Raw genomic sequence first — 21,561 nt, 5'->3', positions numbered from 1 at the left:
CCCCCACACATGCTGCTTCCTCTTCATGTCTCTCCTTCACACAATTTGGCTTGACTTTTGTCCAGAACGTTGCCTCATACATAAAGATTGGACAAACAAAGCCACATAAGTTTCAAGGCAATTAGCGAATGATTGAGCATTTTGAATCAAATAAGTAGCACCAATCAATTCTGTAATTGAAAAAGTTTTTTAAGTCCCCCCGTCCCTTTCTCTGTGACAAAGACAGATCACACAGATAAGCTTCTATTTGAGGTAATGAAATGTGTTTTGGAGAAACATTACAAAGCTTTTCAATTCCAGTTATGCTGAGTAACCAATTTGAAACTAAGAGATCACTGTAAACAGAAATAGATGTGAGAGACACAAAGAGAATAAAGATCCTTCAGATCAGAGAGAAGGGCTGAAGCAGAATACTGGACTCCTGTATTCACTGGCAGCTCCATCGTAACTCAACTCCACTTTAATAATTCTGTCAAACTCAATTACAGCCCAGTGATCAATATCCTCAGATCTTATACATGTTATTTTGGCTAAAGAGCCGGCTTTTAGAAGATTTGTGGAACATAAGTCTGTGGCTCCTCAAATCATCAGCCAATAATCCGTTCTAAGCATTGGTAGCATGTGGAGAATCAATCATAGACTGAACAAGCTGGCACAGAGTTTGTAGAGGATTATTTATTCTCCTAATTGATCGATCAGCCCGTGTGGTTGTCAGGACACCCTGCGCTCTGGTGCGGTGAGTGTGTCCAGACTCCAGCAGAGATTCAAACTCAAACCAGCGCCTCCAGAAAGATGCACGGCATGGACGCTAAATCTAAGCTACACAGTGGGCGTAGAATGAGTGTGTTTTGGTGTGATGTATTTTTGATGAGTCTAAGTATGCGGTGAAGGTGTGTGTGTGTCTCTGAAGTCTTCTTCTTTATGTGATTATAAGACTTATTGAGAGAAGCAAAATTACCAGGATGTATCCAGAGAGCCGTCAGTCACGTTCTTCATCGGGTTCATCTATCTTGGTGGCTGTCTCTATCGGTCTCTTTATTACTCCAGTGCCTCTCCGCTGCTCACAGCCCTGGCTTTGCTGAATAGCTGATACAGGCACTCAGCAGGGCCGTGTCTGGCTTCAGCTTAACAGGGCATATCTCTGCCTGCTCTTCTTTGACCACAGACAGCACTCACTGCCCAGTCTAAGAGCCAGCCCAGCTGCTCTATTCTGAGCCGCATGCATGGCTAGTCTGTCTGGAAGAGACAGATAGCCTGACACAACACCGCCACTGCTACTGCTGCTGCCTCTGTGACGTACATGAGGAGAGAGCTGCTGGAATTATGAATAAAGTCAGAGTCTACAGAATTCATCCCAGATTCTGTCAGAAAGTGAGACTGACAGGAATAATGGCAAATAAATATATATCTTATAAAAAATGTAAATGTCTTGTTTTCTGCAGTAGGTCTATACTACTGATTTTATATGCATTTCTTAAAATCTGACTGAACAAAAGGGCAAAATATGTATTTTATATTTGAATGACCGGCTCCCTGCCTGTGTATGAATGAGTAAGACAGAGAAATTCTGTGAATACAGCTAGTCAAATCATTGAATATATAAAAAGTATATCTATATATATCATTATTATATAGGGTGACGGTGACGCTGGCAGCCACATGGCTTTCTAGCTAATGTCCCCTTCTTATCTATAAGTATTTCTCATCCTGCACTTTGGCTTACTGAATGGGCTACCATACAAAAATTCACCAGGGAAAAGTGCTTGGCTAAAGCCTATTGGCAGGCCAGATAGTGTATAGCTAGTCAGCTGTAGCACTTTGAACAGCTTAAAACATTTGCAAATGTCAAGATGGGTTTGTTTAGACATTAAATGGTGTGGACAAGAGAGTGAACACACTCCTCACGTGAGACAAACACTTTTTGTATAAATCCTGTTGATGTCAGTATCAAAACGTAAAACAAAACTTAGCATCAGTAATTACAATTCTTTAGGTATTGATTCATCTAATGCTAATGAGTTCCCTTGGCTTGTACAACTGCTGACAAAACACTGCCTTTCCTTGGCTTGTAAGCTACAGTTAACAGCAGAAGTTTGTTTACATTGTGTCTTAGTGCCTACAGCAGCTCAGCTGTCAATCAAACACATACTGTAGCCTGGCCACTCAGACGCTTGGAGGGTAAAGGGGCATTTCAGATGCATCTCCAAATACCCTTTTTTGTTCAAAAAGTGATTTCAGAGAAACTTTTGGTTTGAATTTTATCATGAGACAGAATGGACAAACAAGACTGTAACCATAGTAATAATGCAGCACGGATTTGTTCCACTTTTTGCATCTAATGAAGCCTTCACTTTCACACTGTTTGCTTATAACATCAGCTTTTCAGGCCTGCTGAGTTGTAAACACTTTTAGCTGCTCTGGATGACAAAAATGTCTAAAATGTGACGTAATTAATGTTTGAGAGCCTCTCAGTTTAGGTGGTAGCTCTCTCTGTACTTCACTGCTCCTTTAGTGTTTTTAGCCGTGTGCCGTTTGTTTGATGGAGCTGTTATTCTGCTCTTATGGAACCAGTCTGGAGTCTAAATATTTCTGCAAGTGTTGTCTCCATCCTGTAGGGCACGTTGGGTATCTATGGCAACTGCAGCAGGGACAGGAACACAGCATTTTTTAGCTCAATTTAAGGACACCATTAAAGGAGATGTAGCCCTGAAAACAAAGAGGGAGATAATTGCACTTTTCTGTACCCCACTTGTTCTGTGTGATGACATGTGTTATGGTATCATGAGGAGATTATGGGATGCTTCCCATTCTTGAGTGTATTACGATGTTTGTTTCTGTGCTCTTTGTTGAATGTAAACAAGCTCTTGTTCTTGGATATTAATAATTTGGTCTCACATAATTTACAATTCCCTGCTTCTGTCCTTTCAAATTTACCCAAAGTACAATATTTTGGCTTCAAGCTCTTGGTTTTCTGCTGCACTAAGTCAAATACTAGGGAGACATGCAGTAATATTTAGCACAAACAAAAATGCTTTCCCTCCTCACTCCACATACTTCAGATACTGGAGCCAGAGTAAAGAGGTTTTCGAGCTAAAAGCTGGTCACTGTAACCAAGCCGGGAAAATCTCCTCTTATGGTATTAAGACGTTAACTTAGTAGCCTGCTACACTGGGATGTTATCATGGGATAAGCCGATTATAGCCCCAAATATCCTTATGTGCATTAAAGCATGCATCGTACAAGGTGGTTATTTTTATGATGCCATTTCTTACAAAATGCCATCAGACCAATCACTGCAGTGCAGCTGTAGAGCTCTCAACTGGCTGATGATGAGAATTTGTTTCTGCTCACTTAAAGCTAATTTCTTTAAGATTTTTAGTAAAGAGAGGGAAGTTTCTTGATTACCCCACTAAACAAATCAGAAAACAAAATTATATTCAAATCAGTTAGTGCAGCAAGACATCCTAACTGAACAGATCCTGAAGTGAGCTTGATACAATTCGACACAGGAAAAAAAGATTCTGGTGTGTTCTTGTATTAAAGGGAAAAAGAAGGGGAAAGTCTCTCCCTTTTCATATACTTTGACACTAAACAGCCGGGACAAGGCCCATAAAAACCCCCTGTGCTGCTGGTGACAGGAGGACGGAAGTCGAGTGTCGAAGTGACAGGTGTTTAGCTTTGACTAGTGAGGCTCAAAAGTTGGACAGAGCCCCCGGGACATGTACGTGGCCTCCTCGACTACATCAAGAGAAGTGCTGACACGGAGATAATAAGGAGAAAGGCTGACCTCAGAGATATGGCCCCAAAAAAACACAAAGGCTGCACCTATTGATTCAGAGAGAAGCTGCGTTTTTCTGACCAACATGTGCTCCAACCGCCACCTCCCAACCCGAGCATCTTCTTACTGAGTGAGATTATAGTTTTTATGGCTCCCATTAGCCTCACTTTGATAGTAGTGCTTTCATTTTCTGTTTAGTTTCAGTTTGCAGGTTGTTCAAGGTTGTGTAAAGCATTGTGGGAGTTGTGTGAAAACGCGCTGGTAAATGTATTTTTTACACTAATACAACATTTGTTTCCTTTCATTGGTTAGATAAATAGACACTTCTCAAGTAGACCGCAGGGTTACATAATAACAAAGTCCTTGTCAGGTGTCGCGTATTCAAAATAACAACATTGTTAGGAAAAACAATGTATTAGACATACTAATGGCAAACTGGAGGAGTAAATATTATAAATGATCAGACGATGTGGCACAAAACACCTTTTGTCATTTTTGTGTTCGTGAATAGAGCTTTGATGAAGTTGATGAAGTTTAACTGTTAATTTCTGTATACAGGACTTTTCTCACTTTTTACAGAGTTCACAAACAAACAGAGGGAAAGGGAAACAAAAGAGAAAAAAAAGAGGGTATCAAATCAAGAGGGTATCATACAAAGCTACTGTGGTTTTAGTACAATATTCCTTCTTTGTGTTAACCCACTTGATAAGACTAAGCACATTTTTGCAATGAGGACTGTGGATTTTGTCCCCATCTCTTACACTGGAATCGTTTAGGAAGTCTCACTTTCGGAGGAAAATGGAGGCAAAATGTTAGCAAAGAATACCAACACAAGAGAAGTTGTTGTGATTGACAGTGTCAAGCAACCCCCCCGACACACACACACACACACACACACACACACACACACACACTTACTTGAGCTCCCACAGAGCAGTACAACCATCTCTGATCTTTCTTCTCCAACACTGACTAATGAGCGCATGATGAGAGATTTACTAGATCTCAGCTTGAGAAATCAGGATTGAACCCCCAACCAGGGCTTTTTTACATCCATACACACATTACTGAGGAAGCCGATGGAGGATAGAAAAAAAACCTTACAATCTTCTGGTGATGTCATTGTAAGAAAAAAAAAAAGATATTATCAACGCAGCCGGTTCACATTTTCTAAATTTAATCATAAATTGGTGATATAGCAGTTGGAATATAGATGATGACACTGCCATTGTTATCCGTGGTATATTTTAATGACTGCCCCGCTGCCTGTGCAATCATCCCTTTAATCTGCCCCCACAGCATTTATGGAGAGGAATTTAAGACATTTAGTTTGTGAAGAAGCTCAGCCGGGTTCCTCCTCTGAGGGCCCAGTTTTGCCACTTGCCATCCAAAACGCACAGACACACACACACACATATACTGTGCATATACACACACTGTATCTGTATCTCCCATTCTTCCCTAATCGCCCGTCTTCATGGATATTCCCTCGCCATGCCCAGAGGCCGACGGCATCCTTATAATCTGATCACTCTGTGGATGGTCTGTGTGCGAGGGGGTGGTGCAGCTTGATTGCAAATGTGTAAAATGTCAGAAAATAGTAACCCTATCTTCAAATTACTTGTTTTGTCCAATCAATAGTCAAAAGTATTATACAGATATTCAAATTACAACGATAAAAGCTCCATGTTCAGCTCCCCTACAGCGCCAACAGTGTGCAACACTAGCTCACGTTAGCTTAGAAATGGAGTCCGCTAACCTCAACAAGCGACTGGCACCCACCAAAAGTCCAACAAAAAGTCCACGTAGCTTGCTTGCTAACATGGACAAATTGCTAGCTAGCTAACGTAGCAAAATACTGTCTTGAGTGGGTAACGTCAGCTAATTCATCCAGACTCCCGGGGATGATCTAGCTGGTAAATTGGCTAGCTTGCAGTTTGCAAATTACTAACGTTACAAAACACCAGATCCATGCAGTGTAGCAAAGTTAGAGCTAGCTGGTTAACCTTAGCGTGCTTGCTCGCTAACATTATCGCTACCAAAATACTATCTGAGCGGATCTGTTAGTTGGCTAGCTTGCCAAATTACTTCACCAGCTAACATGATCCATGATATGAACTGATGTATTATGAGAAACGGTGTTGATTTTAGCCACAACAACAACAATAAATCATGTAACGGTACAAAGCAAAAGGTGTATAACTAACTAAAGCGATGCAAGGCAGGGGCGGACAACTAGCTGTGTAACCTAAGCTAAGGTAAGGTTAGCCAGCTAGCTGTGACTTAGCTATGCGGCATGGATCTGGCGTTGGTTGCTACGCAACGTTGGCTGATGAAGTAATTTGCAAACGGTAAGCTAGCTTGTATCATGGAGCCGCAACAGGATGCTGACTGCCGTTCACATAACGGCCACCAGTTTCATTCAAATGAATAATAAGGACTTTCTTAAAACTCCACATATAACCTTTAAAAAATTGCCAAGGTGTTCGAAAACAAAAAGAGTTGAAGCTGCATTGAAAGCAGGTGACATACAGTAATCTCACCCAGTTCTCACATATTCCCATAGCTTTCAGAGCAGTGGGAGTCTAAAGCTGAATCCAGGCGAGACATGTTAGTGATCTTTTGCCATTCCCACTGACAGCCAGTGACAGAGGTGGCAGGTTGCTTTGGTGAAGGTGGAGATGCCCTCCTCCTTACCCCCCTTCTCAAAGCGCGCACAAGAAGAACAGGTGAGCACAGAGGAAAGGGGAAGGTTTGGCAGCTGGGGTCCTAGCAGTCTTTTCAGGCATTCATTATTTAGCCCGTCTAAAAATACATCAGAGGCTGCCTTCCTTCCAGCACATGGTGCATCTGAATTTCACAGCATCCAGCTCTCAGCCGCTCAATCTGATCTGAGGAGCTGCTTGATCTACTGTACATCAAGGTAACGCATGTGCACACAGGCACACACACATAAAATGTCACAGATGCACAAAGAGACATTTAATCAAAACAACAGAGAAAGAAATAGAGAGGAAACATTCATACTTTGGCATTTTTACAATAAATTACAGGCAATTAAAAAGGTTGTCCAACATTCACTCATACTCCAAGTCAAGTCAATCAGAAGCACGATCTAATGTGCAAGCCTGGCTAATTTACGCCAACAGCACAGCAACATTAGAGTAATTTCTGCACAAGCAAACAAAGCTCACAACACCTCAAGAAAATTAGCTAAGTGAACCAGATATGCCTCACAGGCAGCGTCCTTTTAACACCACATATCCCTGATGAGTTTCACATGCTGCCTCCTGTTAGAAAGCGCTCTGCGTCTTGGGCTAGTAATGTAAGACGCAGTCCATGAAATCATACATCTAACAGGTCACAGATTGGACAGTGCTCATTGTTAATTGCATTGGGGAGAGAATGTCAACTTAATTATTTCAGCCGGAGCTGGAAATGATTCCTTGCAAATCTATTAGACACGTATGCTATGCGAGTCATGTACTGAGTCTCACAAGTCAATAAGCAGAGAGTCCACCAGGACAGATGAGCAGTTCTAACAGGCCAGCTGTGATTTAGATGGCCAGATTATAATGGTAAAAAACTAAATCTGGTCTGATTAAGGCTGGACGTTTGTGTGTTACTGAACTGGGTCGATGTTCACTCACATATTTAAGAAAAATGTATACCTACTGCTGTACTAATCAATAGACTGAAGGCATTCTAATTTAAACATGTATTTAGAGCTGCAACTAAATATTGCTTTCATTATTGATTATACTGGCTAATATTTGTTTTGATCAATTGAAAAATCATAATATAGAAAATGGTCATCACAATTTCTAAGAGTCAAAGAGTAATGTCCTCAAATTGCTTTTTTTTGTCCAAGGAATCTAATTCACATTGACATAAAACAGAAAAGCAGCAAATCCTCACATTTCAGAGGCTAGATTGAGAAAATATTTGGCGTTTTTGCTTGATACATGTTGTTAAAAAACAACAACAAATACAATATAATTCTGAATGATCTGCGAGGGAGATTATTTTACATAAAGATGATATCCAACCATCCATAGAGAGTGAGACGTAACTGGTTAGTGATTTTCAGTTTGTCGCAATTGACTCCAAGATCTCCCATCAGCTCGAGCTCCGATTGAACCAGTTCTGTGTTTGAGGGCGAAGTAAACAGATCAATTCTGCGTTAAAGCACTTCACGGGAGAAGCCCCTCTCAAGAGCCAAACAAAAATCATGATCTGACATCTCACACGTACACTGCCGACACAGTCAAGCGCAGTCCGACGCTATGCAAATAGACATTTCACATCTTTCTGTGCAGTAAGAGCAGTGTATCGTGTGTGCATCAGTAGTGTTTGTAGAGCTCTCTCTTTTGGCCTGCATGCACACACAGACATCATGGCGGGATTCAAAACTGCATACATAAGAGGAAACCCTGATGTATGCATTTATCACAAAACTCAGCTCTATTCAGTATAAAATGCTGCACAACAATTGCAGGCATGCCCCAGTTATGAGCAGGGACGGATGGGAACACAGCTTTGAGGGAGGTAAAGTATTGCCATGGGAGAAGGGACCAGGGAAGGGAAAAGCAGACTACTTCAAAGACTGAATGTGAGCCGGTGGCTCAAAGCATGCTGATTGTACGTGACATGAAATCTACAGCAGGATCTTAGCGGCCTGACAGAGCAGATGGAAATGAGATTTTTCATCACTGAAGAATATATCTGATAACTAACAAACTTTGTGAGACATAGCTTCACTCTAAAGAACTTGAGATTGGTTTTTATGATGTATGCATCAAAAATGGGTCAGATGTTTTAAATGTTTCTTAGCAGTCTTGTCTGGAATACAAGAAGGATGAAGTTTACTGCTGCAGAACAACTCAAACTGTATCAGGTAAAAAATATTAAACTAAAAAAACAGTAACTACAATTTAAAATGGCATCAAGCAATCTATGAATTCTATCTGCCTCCATGTTGAGAAATCACTGTTAGTGTTTAACAACCATATCTCCAGGGTTAGGTTCAACTTTGGATCCACTGCCAAGTTAATACAATTCACAGATTCATTAAGCTCTAAAAACTATAACAAATCTCTTAGTAAATCTGATATCAACTCTCTCCCTCTCTGTTCGTTTTTAAATCATTTGAATGTCAATCTGAGTTTTTATATATTTTATATACGTATTAATATATGTTTTAACAGCTTTATCTGAAAACGTGATATAAGATTTAAAAGGATTCAGATGATGACTTGATACCAGATCCAGATTTGATACGATGCTATCAAACTCTAATGCTTCATGTCACAGCTGTTTATATGTAGTATGTAGTATAATTTCCTGCTATGGCACAGTGAAAATGTACCTATAACATGACAATCAGTTTAGGTTTAAAGTCATATCCTGTGGTGTTCTACGTTTCCTGGAGTACATTTGTTTCCTGCATGATGGGAAACCTTCAACGCAGCAACAAAGTAGTCTAAAAATAAAATGGTACATACATTTTCAAATACAATTTCACTCAAGTTACTTAACGTAGGCCCTGAACAACTGAGCTGTATTTGATTATTTAATGTATAAACTCAGAGTAGCGCAGAAATATTCCTGACTATTGACCTGAACGTGCACATGACGGAGTCATCTCCATCTCTGTCATCCATCAAGGGAACACGTAAAGCTTTCAGATGGAAGATTTCACTCTGCCAGCAGCAACACTCACATCTAAATATGCATACATAGACGCGGCATTATATAACTGACTACATTCATTGACTATATTCACCAACAACTGATTCTAATTCTGACCCGTAAATACTGCCAGAACAAATGCAAACCAGGAAAAAACTGCCCTCACTCTGTTGAATCACTCCCTGTGAGGACATTTGGTCCTGGTAAGCACTGGTGGAAAGTATCAAAATACATTTACTCAAGTACTGTACTAAAGTACAACTTTAAGGTACCATTTTGAGCTACTTTATACTTCTCCTACACAAAATTTGTGTGCATTTATTTGACACCCATGACTACTTTGCAGATTACGATTTACATACAAAGCATGTGATCAGCCTCTAAAATATTAATAATAATAATACATTTTATTTACTGTACATAATGCTTTTCAAGATACTCAAAAGATAATTTGCATGACATGTTAAAAAAGAGACCCCAGAGAACACACCAAGTGTTGATATTCATAAAGTAAAGTACCCAAAAGTAAAGCTAAAAATATGCTCCAAATCAACCAGCTAAAACATTAAAATGTTACTTATATTAATGCATCTGCAATGATTAGAGCTCAATGATTAGCTGATCAATTATTGACTCTAGAATGGGAATATTTCCAGGTTTTCTTCTTCTTCTTTTATGATAGGAAACTACATATTATTACAGTAAAAGGATCTGAATATTTCTTTCACCACTGCTCCTCAGTACACAAACACAAGAACACACATGGGTGACACATGTTCTGGTAAACGACACGCCTCTGATCTGGAAATACAGGCAGCGAGAGGAGCAGAAACTAGCCAGAGGTGGCTCGTAGCCTCCCTCTGAATCAACAGTGGGGCCGGCACATCCAGTTATCCACCTCGGCTTTCTATTCCTTCAACAAGAGCAGTGCACTCCCGTCCAGCTCTGAAGCAGACAATGGACTACTATCTAAAGCCTCTCTAACATGTGGGCATGTTCATTCACCCACCTACACACACACACACACACACACAACACACACGCGCACAGCTCTTGATTCTATCTATGTAAGCACAATGTAAGCATGCATTAAGAGCTACGAGTGAAAAAAGAAATAGTTTTCCTCTTTACGGGCAATGCTTGAGTGATCTACTCCTTGACTCCAGGGTAAGTGGTTTGACACAGACACATACCTTAGCACAGCTCCCCATGGCAATGCAAGAGTGTGTGTGTGAGACTGTGAGTACAATACATGTGTGTACAGTCTGTGTGTCTGCATGCACTGGTCTGTGGAAGGGCCAGATGGGCAAAAGAGAAGAACAGAGCCAAATAAAAAAGGATGATAGTAGAGAAAAGAGAAGAAGAAGAGGGGAAATGGGGAGAGAGGGCACTTGGAGCGGAAATGCTTCAGTGCCTCTGCGGCCTGCCAACTCGTATCACGGAGCATCCACTGACAGATGAATGCAGGAGAGCCCAATAATAGAAATGCTCGGGCATAAACGCCTGGATGAAGGGGGAGGAGCTCCTGCATGCGAGCCGATGCGTAAGGATGTCAGGGGTAGCCAGGGGTCGGCTGTCTCGACGACAGCTACCCATCTCAGGGGCTGACGCGAACACGGAGCGCCAAGTAAAACCTCTGTGCAGTTTGATTTATCTCAGTAAGAATGGTTAACTTTTTGATTTCACAGAGCACGCTTCAATACTGTTACCATGGAAACTTACCTTGAGCCTAGACTTATTATCCAAGATGGCTAATTTTACCCATTTACCCTGTTCCTTTAACTGGACTCCTGCTTTGTTTCTAAATGTGTTGCTGATGCAACTGCCAAGGGTCATAAACAAAGAGTTTCTAAGATAAGGAGATCTGATGTGGGAACAGTTAACAAGACCACATTACCAAAAATGTCTTTGACCTGGCAGCAGCTTTCAGAAGACTCCATGACCATACTGCATGTTCTATTAAATCATGATAACAAGAACACCCTCTGATATTGATTCATATCCAGATATCTCTTTACATAATGGGCCTTCCAGGCACCGGGCCCAGAGGGCAATGGGGTCTGGAGCCCCCTGAGCTATAGCTACTACTTTAAATGACTTAATTCTAACATTTCTTGATTTACAGTCGAAGGGCTCAGTCAAATGACCCAATTACTTTTTTTTTGCTCCTAAACCAACATACCAATATTTATTTTTAGAAAGAGGGAGAAACATTTGTCAGGCATGCAGTTACTTACATCACATTGCAAACAGAGAACTGTTTGCTGACTATATGACTCTTCTCTCTCTTCTCTCTACTGTAACTGTCGCTTGTAGCCACAGTGAATGGTGTTCATAGTTAAGTTAAGTCTCGCTTTCAGAAAATATAACCTACATCACAGGTGTCCTTGGTTGGTTTCCTACAGTACAGTATGTTATCTGTGAGGAGGAAGTTGTGGCAAGAAGGTTTGGACAGCCTCTCTCCACCTCCAGCATGAATAAAATACTGAAGTTGAGGTGCAGTTTTCAACCAGCACTTTACAGTTATGGTTAACCAGAGAAATAGAAAAAAGTACTGCAAGCAATGTGACTCTTCCCACGACGGATCCTCTAACTAGTTTGTGCCCAGGCGTTCATGCTGTAACCCAACGTTTTGGTATTCGAAATATTGGAATCTTGGTTTATATTGCAAGAAATCTTCAGAATTTATACGTTTGGTCTAAGCTTTCAGAGTATAGTTTAAGTATAAATTATACATATGTGCATGTATACGCCTTCCTGATTTTCAGGGTTTTCCCCTTTCGTCTGACAAAAGAGATAAAAAAAAAAAAAAGTCGTGCAACATAGTGTGGGGCAGGGTGGGGTTAGCGTTTCTGGCAGAGCTGACGTAAATTGAATGCAGGTAATAGGCTGCTGGGATTCTTCCCGTGCCTGTGTAAAGCTATTATAACAGGCGTCAAAGTGAAAGGAGCGATAAGAGGGCATTGGCTGCCGCTGGAAAATGAAATGCTGTTCCATCGCAGCTACAATTGCTTTTCAGACATAAACTGGGAGCCTCACTGTGTGAAATCCACTACCACAATATGACTGTAGAATTAGCTTTACAGAATCACATCCTGCTGAATGGCCCTCTAAAAATATCAAAATTATGTTGTTTTTGGATACTATATTGTTGGGAGGCTTTTAACATGTTTATGTTTGAAAGGAAGATGATTTGGGAGGGACTTAATCCTGTTGATGCAGTTCAAATATGAAGCTGGGGAACATCATTGGTGTGGCTGGGTGGATCTAAATACCAATGCATTAATCACTGGCTTTAGAAAACAGGATGATTCAACCCATTCTGTGCACAAAGGCAGGCAGGGCCTTGTAGCGGCAGCTTGTTCCTCTCCGCACCTGTGGTTCAGACATGTTGTGGAATTCAACTAACAGCGAAAACGGTCAAAAACAAATCCAGTCTATTTACCCACACCTGCGTCTCAGTCTTTCTCTTTTAAAATGGTGTTTCCCCAAGAATTACACCAATTAGTGACATGAATTAGGACATAAATCCTGTGAAAACACTGAGGGCGCAGACATCAGCCGATGTTGCTGTTGGCTGCCACATAAATACACGTGTAGACGTGTTCTCGCACATATGAACATTCGAATTGACAAACAACCCAGGGCTAACTCTGTCCTCAATGTTGCAAGTCATATGTAGTGTCGGGTTGGAGTTCATGTCCTGAAGGAGAGATGAAAAGTAATGTGATCGCTCATCCATGTTCTGCTCGACAACATGCTTAAAATGTCAGATTCTATAAGAAGGTATGTTTGTCAAAGCCTACAAATTTACTTGGCGGAGGAGTAAAAAATGTTAGATTTACATATATGCAGTACATATTGCATGTGTGTTCATATTTTATATATACACTTTATATATATTTTATAACATTTCATTCGAATTGTATACAGCTTGGCATCAAGTTAGCCTCCGATCAGCTCTTAGCAAACATTGTAACTAGGAATATAAAAGAGAGGGATCAGTTAGAAAGTAGCTACCACTGGGAGACAATTTTTTAATATATGTATTTCTAAAGTCAAATATAAAGTCATGTCTAGCAGAACAAATGAACAAAACCATAATAAACAATAACAATATGCTGAATTTTAAGGTTAAAGTTTGACTTGAAGGACTCATTCAATGGATCTCTCTGGACTTCATCCCTTCCTATCCTCCTTAAAATCCTAGAACTGCAACAAAAAAAAGAATAATGCCAATGTTTCAAACTGTGAAATACTCTGCAGGTACTGTACAGTTATTGACTCCACTCCTTCAATTTACACTGCAGTAGATTTCTCCCACTGCGATTAAAAAAAAAAAAACTAGCCACTTTTGTTTCTATTTAAAGCAGAGCTTTACTGACAAAGCTTTGTAGATGAATATACAACAGATACTTTATGTACAGATGAGTTTTTATCCCTCAGTGGCTTACCAGCCAGACCATGAAATGAATTAATTTAATAGCTTTTTTCTTTCCCTTTTAAAAAGGTCAGCAACGCAATTAAATCAACTCACATACATCTGCCCCTGTCCTGAGTGTGACAGATAAATAAAAACCAAGCAGCAACCGTGCACGTCCAAAGGTGCTACTGGTTCGACTGGTTTTCGTCAGAAAGCTTTCTCTCTGTCGAGGTACAGCCGCATGGATTCCATGCATACCGCAGAGGTGTGTTCAGCCTGTTGACAGCGTGTAAGCCTTACCCTCCACATCAGCCTGACAAGCTCTCGTGTCGTCCTCTAGTCCCATAATACCGAGCTCCTCTCTGGCCTGTCAATAAGCCTGTCACAGTGAGCAACATCCCTGTCAGGGAAACCGATGTCTGGCTGGATGGTTGAATGGACAGATGGATAGATGGATGGATGGATGGATAAATGGATATATTCGTCTGTGTTCCTCCGTTAGGCCCCTCCAGTGCAACAGCTACGCAGTCTATTTACACAGATCAATTTTTGTTTCTGTGTGCCAGAGTAAGAAAATTGGTTTGAGTCTGGGACATTGTGTGAGAGAGCTTGCCAAACGGACTATTTTCCTGGGCCGCATTGTTCTTTCAATTCTATATCCTTTTACTGTTAATACAATCTAAAAATTCAAACTGCAGAGGTCTTTCCAGGGCATCTGACTCACAAATAGAGGAATACACATCTGCCATGCTGGACCATAAATGGGATTTTTATCAATATAAAAATTGGACCCCCCCCCCCTCACAAATCTCTCCCTAAGTGAAATGTTTTGTTTTGGTGCATCAGATTTTGAATTTGGTGCATTCAAAATTTTGTGCTTGAAAATTACGACACATATTTACGACTAGTCTTGTAGTGTGAATTGCTCATCTAATGACACATTCAACATACAAATTGCGTATGTTAAGCGACATAGAGATTTTATAATTAATTTTGTCTGCAGAGGCACAGACAACAATAATGTAATTTTAAGCACGCTGAGGAGAACAACACACTGTCAGACAATAGACAGTGGGATTCCTCAAGGAAGGCTGCTGCTGTGTTTTGAGGAGCGGGGAAACAATATGAGCTTTCCAACTCATTCTGTTTTGTTAATTGGATATCATGTGAAGTGTAAAATATAACAAAGAGAGTCCGTAATTCGTGATTTACTAGCATGCAAGATTATATTTCCCTTCATTTAATAATGTGCAAAAATGTATCCTCATAAGTGATTCTATGCATTATTGAAAATGACGGCACCAAACAAGGAAAGGATGGGTATGAACATCCATTTCACAATATTGGAGGGAGCTAAATATGTAATTTTCATCATCTTTTTCATTCCATATTTTAAATTAACTTTTAGAAAAGTCATCTCTGCTGGCCTCCGCATTAGTCTACCAAGTGAAAGCCTTTCCTGTTTTATTAACTGTTCAAATGTCAACCTGCAGACAGCCACAATCACAACCGCCATAATGAAATTAATATTGCTAATGTCAGACTTTGATGTTAATTTCAAAAGTAAAAACACCTATCATCCCACACTACCTGGAAATAAACCTCAGCTTGACGGACAGCCGGATTGCCTTTTACCGACTCCCACCTTCAGCTTTGCGTCTGCGTGGGCACACGTAAGTGTGTCTTTTTGGAGTTGTTTGTAGGTACGTTCATGTGTGGGTATAAAGCCAGGTATAAAAACAGCCATCCAGACAGACTGGGGCTCGAGGTCAGAGTCCGCCATGTCAAAACACAAACTGGCTGAGGCTGTAATAAATCAGAGGAGAGATCATGATGCCACACTGCATCATCTGGCCTGAGGCAGCAGAGCACAGCCTCAACCCCCGGTATGAAAACTAACAAATCTGTTGAGATGGTAGATAACTATGTTTATACATGTTTCACAAAGTTCAGCTTTCACAAGAAAAAATCATTTTCAAAGATATTTGTTGCAGATCTGTTTATTTTGTGATTTAACAGGAAAAGATAACAGTCATGCTTACAGACTTGACAAATGTGTAGAGCTGAGACAATTAGCCAATTAATTAACAGACATTGAATGTGCAACCATTTTTAAAAGTGATTATTGTCATAAAGTATAAAGTATTTCCTTTAAGCAAAAATGTATTTGATCCAGCTTCTCAAACATGAACATTTCCTAGTTTTCTTAGTAGTAAACTGATTTTTTTTTAGGTTTTAAACAGTTAGTTGGACAAAACAAGCAATTTGAAGATGTCACCTTGGGTTTTATGAAATTGAAATATTTTCTGACATTATATCGACCAAATTCTTAACCAATTAATCAACAAAATAACAGTTAATTGCAGCCCTAAAAAATATGTAACTTACAGGCACCCTGTGCTCTGGTATACTCTGTATATCCATTTATACAATAAGGTCATTTGTTCGCTTTAAAACCGAGTTCAGACTTGGGTGAGACAACTTAACACATCACCAAATTCCCCTGCAACACGACAGGTCTCGACTTGTACAGAAGACATGAGGTCAGACAAAAGCAAAGAAACAGACGGAGTCAACAGATCTGTATCAAAATTTTAGAGGTAAAACCACAATTTGTGAACGCGTCACTGGCGTTGCGTATGAAATTGCAGACACAGACTGAAGTGTAACAGAGCAGAGAACAGCAAGTCCTTGAACAATGGAAGAAAAGTTGACAGAGGAGAGCGTTCGATTGGTACGTTTTACTGGCCACTTTGCAGCTCAGACAGGATAAAAGCCTGTCAGCAACACCTGCTCACAGACATGTTTTAATTTAGGGACTGCTGATGCTGACATGTATTGTCTGCACCCACACTGACTGCACACACCCAGCAGACATTTTATATTTAGTGCAATTGCAGCTATATGATCTCAAGTTTGTCTGAAATGCAGATGAATCAGAGAAGCTGTATTCCAGTGTGAGTAACAAATCTTCAAAGCTCAAGCACACAAAAGGGAAGCAGCAGCAGCAGCCTGGTGTCAAACTGGATTTTAATTGATGACTGTCTCTCTTTTAATTCACACTATGAAAACTTTTTCAAAGGCTTATTGAAGGGTTTTAACTCAGAAACAAACTTATGTTGCTTGCTTTTTTTATGTTGAGTCTAGGAACAAATAAATACTGTGGGGGTTTTAAACCTGTTTTACTTGATTATAGGAATTTCTTTGCATCAGCTCGGATCCTTTAAAATGTCAGCCGTTGCTTATCTTGGTGCTTTGAGAAAAATTGTAAATACCTGACTCATCATTGTGCCTTGCATACCGAGGCAGGTCTGCTTCTCTGGACATGCGTAGGCTCAGTCACTGCTATATCATTATTTATAAAAGGCCACTTTGGGAAAGCTCCCTTCATATTTATGAGTTTGAATTAGTCAGAAACGTGGAGCTCAAGAAAGCCAGAGCCCCAGGATTCATTGTTGCCGACTGTCTTTAAAGCTTAAACACAGTAAGAAAGCTTTTGTGATCCCCAACTAGAGAAGTGGTCATGACTGTCACATCTAATGAAGATCAGTATTAGAGACTGTTTGCTTTTAATGCAGTTATATCACATCTGTAACTCCGTCTCCATCAATACTCATTGCATTATGCTTTTTATATTTGCTGTTTAACACTTTTTTTTATTTTGCTACCTGCAGCTCAGTATGCAACTTTCAGTGCTGCCACCATGTTGTCCAATTTATTTAAGAAATAAGAGTTGTGAGCAGCATTATGATGACGTCACCTCAATTTAAATCTTTTTTTTTTCTCTTTCAAATCACTCAACTGAGCATAAAAGCTCATCATCATAATGAACTAATAAAGAATGAATGCTTTATACATAAGAAATGAATCGCAGCTTAACATTGCATTTTAAATAGACTGCAGGGAATTGACCTCAACCATAAAAACTGCATCAAAGAGGAGGAAATCGGGTTTTATCACAGCATGGTTGTATAAATTCACTTTTTTTAGGGAGTAGTACTGGTGGAGTTTTCAATAAAAGACTAGGAAACCCCCAAAACAAGAACAACAACCTGAGAGGAAATAGGTCTTAAAACCTTTTCAGCTCCATAACACTCAGAGTATTTCTATTTCATCACTATCTAAATTAACAGCATGAAAGCACCATAATGCACGTCACATAACAAAAGTAAAATAATCCACTACAAGACATAATTCATAATTAATATCAATGCTAATTAATTGCCAGCAGCATGAGACTAGAAATTAGAAGACACCAATGACATGGCCCACAAGATCAGCGAGAGAGCAATAAAACATCCAGCTACGTAACGTTAACTAACTCATATTGCCAAGCAGACAAAACACTGACTGAACAACGCCAAGACGTCGACTCACATTACGTATATTAGTACGTGCAGCAAATCTTTTTAATTTGATGGAGTGTAGCAGTAATTCCTGGCATCTACACTCTCAAGGGAATGAACCCTTTGGAAAGGCGCTGTGGTTCCAAGCTGCCAGCAGCCGGACAGGAGACTCCTTCCTGACATGATCGGACTGTTGGCAGGTGAGTTTGCTCATGAAATGCTACATGAGCAGAAGCAGCAGCAGCAAGTGTTGCAGTATTACAGCAGATCAGAGTAGCATTGCTTTATTGCAAAGGCTGCGTTGGATATATGTTGTTGAGTATAGCAGCACAAAATTGAAGAGATAAATAACTAATGCCCCTTTATAACTTAATTATTGTGTGTGACCGGGGGGGGATTTTTTATTATCATTTATGATTTGTTTATAAATCCATCTGCTGGGGTAATCAACTAGTTATTTCTTAAATATGTGCTTTACATTTAACAGAAAATAGCCTAAGCTCCACTCCCTCCAGAGCTTTTTCTGTATGCTGGTCCCCTGCAAATCTGACAGCTAGCTCCTCCAGCACCAGCTGCCACCACTCAGCTCTGGTTGCTACTCTCTCAATCTGCTGCAAAGTCAGATTTTGGCTGGAGAGGCTAAAAAAAACATGATGAACATGATGTTAATCAACAAGAGCCACTCTGCTTCTTGATTTTGTTTAGTATAATCAATCAATGGTGAAACATGTTCTATATGCAGTCCGATATATACACACTTCATCATTCTTACTTCACTCTCTGTGCTATGAGGGAAGTTAGCATTATGGGCTATTGGCTACCTCACACAGACAATTGCCATGGGTGAATTGTGGGAAATGTGGTTCAGTAATGCTGTGTTTGAAGTATTAAGAGAAAGGTTTGATGATAGACGACAACTACTGTAAACTTTAGGAATCAAAACTGTTTGTACACAGCTGGTGATAGTACCATTATGATATCACATGCCTTCCTCCTCCTGAACACCACAACTGTATATTACACAACAGAGTTAACCACAGCTGTTAACAACCATTGCTCGTCCATCTGTCCGGTCCCTGATGCCCTCCCTTCATCAGTCGGGCGACTGTGTGAAGCCGTCTATAATCAGATTAGGCAGTGACTGGGTGACTGGGGCTTCTGCATCCACCCATCATTCCATCCCACTGTTTGCAACATCTGCGTCATGTGGAGAACCATGTGCACGCTGTGAAAGAGGCAGATTAATGTGCTGATGTGTGTGTGTGTGAGTGTGTGTGCACAACAAGACACCGTAAGCATTACAGTTCTCCATTTATCGTAAACCAACAGGTCCTGTGTTGTTGCGAACAGCCTGTGTTGTCTGTCACCTTCAGAATTACGGAGACTCCATGTTCAAGATATGACAGAACACACACACACACACACACACACACACACACACACACACACACTTCAGTCATCCCTTGCCTGATACAGGGTATTTACTGTACTGCAACAGGACACCAAGCAGCAGCAAGGCTGGGCAATATATGAAATGAGGTATGACCACTGCAGTTTTATAATGCCGTCTTCAGTTTATTCAGTCATCATAAAATTACACACAATAGCCAATTTGTGGTGATAACCACAGCAAGAGGAGATTATATTTGAATAAAAGCTGCAGTACAAACAGTGTTATTACAAGGAAGGCTTATATCATCAGATCGTGTTAAACACTGGAAATAAAAAAAAATATGATATTTTATCACCCAACCTGACCCAAAGGAAAGAGTGCAAATTAACTAATGAAAGAGAAGAGAAGTATATGATCGTCTGTACTCTACCTCTGTTAGCACAGACTCTACACTGTGTCCTTTGCTTCAGTGTCATTTATCATTGTGTCGTTCCTGAATCAGAATCTAACAGGTCTAATCTAACAGCCTCACTTTCTGGGGCAGTATGTTACAGAGGAAGCGGCACAAAGTCAAAGTCGAACAGAATGCACTTAGATTATCTCCCTCTTGACAGAGAAGCATAGGAGAGGGCGCATCCTGACGATTAGGTGCGCTGAGATAACCCCGAAACACAGGGCGCCTCTCGCCGTGCAGCCTCTGGGAGCAGACGTGTGCTCCTCACCTGGTGAAGGGCTCTACAGCCACTCAGATCCCGCCTGCCACAGCCTGGCCTGATCCATCCTGCCTCAACCCTAATGTCTCATTGGCATTCAGTCACAGGCCTGCAGCAAGCGAATGGAAAGCTTGGCGCTAGCTCACCGCTATTAAGATTCTACAAAGCCAGCCGTTCCCCTGCCGCCACAAGCACACAGCGAATCACACAGCCAAGGAATAATAAAAGAGCCGGGGAAGGGATGAGCGTAACAGCTGGGCCAGCCAGCCACACAGCCAAGACACAGAGACAGGAAAAAGATTTTGGTATAAAATTTGAAAGCTCTGCTGTTCATTAAGTTTATGAGGGCGGCAGCTTTGTTTGCCGTTCACACTGCAGTATCAGCTAATGAAAATTATATACTTGAAGTGACTAAATCACCAGTGCAAATGCATAATCGCACTGGCCCCAGTCACCTCCTCCATCCCACCCTCTGTCATCTGCAAAACCACACCGTGACCACTTCATGATGAGCCCTATTACTGGCAAGCCTCCCATCATGAACCACAGGGGGACTGCACCCCGTCGCCCCTGCCTGTTTATGTCTGCCTATCAACATCCCCCCAGGATCCTACGCTGCCTACTAATCACCCTTTGAAAGAGCAGACTAATTCAGATGTCAAGGCCCATTACCTGTGAGCTGTCTAGAGGTGACCTGAGCCCCTATCTTGCAGTGATAAACACCAGTTGGAGGATAATGCACATCTGGATAATAGGAAAGTGGGGAGTGACACGCCGGCCAAGTGCGCAATCACTGAACGCAGCTGAAGGGGGGTGGAGGGACTATGGCGTGTAGCAATCATTGTTGCATAAAGATAACGTCCTTCATGACAGCGCTGGGTCGGTCAGCCGCCGTATGGCTGCTGTGCCTCTGGTAAAATAAACAAGGCTCTCAGACCAAGGAGTGAGTCCTCACCAGCCGTCCCCTCCAATCTGCTCTCAGACACTGACAGAGTCGATGCTCAACCAAAAGACGACCCGCGCCGCCCCACCCCCCCAATTCTGTTTCACATATACAGGATGTGACTGATGCACTCTGAGGAGCAAGACAACAGAAAAAAAGGCAGAAGAAAATCACACTAGGGATAAACACTCATATTTTCAGACAGTAGCTATATCACATATAAACATCTTTTGGGGATTTTTGAGCTCCTGTTATGATCCAATTTTGACGAATA

At 40.9% G+C, this 21,561-nt stretch overlaps 1 protein-coding gene across 1 annotated transcript in view; it reads right to left on the bottom strand.

Annotated features, from left to right (window-relative positions):
- Window positions 1-21,561, bottom strand: part of LOC139282367 (membrane-associated guanylate kinase, WW and PDZ domain-containing protein 3) — a 113,317-nt gene that overhangs the window by 83,570 nt on the left and 8,186 nt on the right. The gene's annotated exons all lie outside the window — the stretch shown is intronic.

This window comes from Enoplosus armatus, chromosome 3, assembly GCF_043641665.1.
Source record: "Enoplosus armatus isolate fEnoArm2 chromosome 3, fEnoArm2.hap1, whole genome shotgun sequence".
Taxonomy (NCBI): Eukaryota; Metazoa; Chordata; class Actinopteri; order Centrarchiformes; family Enoplosidae; genus Enoplosus; species Enoplosus armatus.
The sequence above is the reverse complement of the archived record's forward strand: the minus strand, read 5'-3'. Positions and strand labels throughout refer to the sequence as shown.